Source organism: Octodon degus, unplaced genomic scaffold (assembly GCF_000260255.1).
Source record: "Octodon degus isolate 3935 unplaced genomic scaffold, OctDeg1.0 scaffold00095, whole genome shotgun sequence".
Classification (NCBI taxonomy): Eukaryota; Metazoa; Chordata; class Mammalia; order Rodentia; family Octodontidae; genus Octodon; species Octodon degus.
The window spans coordinates 2452720-2453794 of record NW_004524671.1 but is presented as its reverse complement, the minus strand read 5'-3'; positions in this window follow the sequence as shown (position 1 = coordinate 2453794).

Here is a 1075-nt window from a genome sequence, read left to right as displayed (position 1 = left end):
TGGGAGAGGGTCCGGCCCATGCTGCACCTGGGCTAGGACTGGTCCTGCCGGCGCAGGGTAGAAGGAAGCTCTTCACACACTCACCGGACCTGGGCTAGAACTGTGTCTTCATTCACTTCTAATATTTCTTTGTTGATTTTGACTAATTGTTCTGTCTTTTTGTAATAGTGGTGTATTGTGATCCCCCAATATATCCGTATCAATCGTTATTTGATTTTTCATGTCTGGTAATACTGTTAAAATTTATTTAATATGGTTAGGTGCACTGGTATTTGTGGCATATATATTTATGATTGTCACTTTCCCTTTTGGATTGTCCCCTTTACAATGATGTAGTGATATTATTTGTCTCTCTTAATCAGTCTTGGATTGAAATTCACGTCTTTTGCAACTAGAATAGGTACTTCTGCTTTTCACTGGGTTTCTGTCACATGGTGTATTAGGTTCTCTCCTGTGACTTTCAGTCTATGAATTTCTTTGTGAATTTAGTGTGTTTCTTGTATGCAGCCTATTGTTGGATACTGCTTCTTGGTTGATTCTGCTATCTTGTGTCTTTTGATTGGTGAATTGAGGCTATTAGCATTGATAGTTATAACTGATATGAATTAACTTATCCTTCTGTTGTTATTTTCTTATTATTGCCCTCCCCCATTTAATTGTTTGTCTTGTCTGGTAGATTACTTGCATTGGAGTTCAAGAAGTTGTCCTTCAAATCTCTTTCTAGACTGTTCTTCAAATCATTTTGGAGTGCTAGGTTGGTGTTCATAAATTTCCTTAGGTGTTCTTTGTCATGGAAGCATCTTATTACTCCATTGATTTTGAAAGAGTTTTGCAAAGTACATCAATCTGGAATGGAGGTTGTCTTCCTTTACAGCTTGGAATATTTCAAACTCTCATTGACTTGTGAGTTTGTACTGAGAAATCACCTGTGATTATGGTGGGTTTTCTTTTATAGGTGATTTGTTTCTTTTCCCTAACAGCTTTTAGGATTCTATTCTTGCGTTAAATTTCTTGAATTTTCACTAGGTTATGCCTGTTTCTAGGTATTTTTCATGGTTATGACTAATTAGAGCTC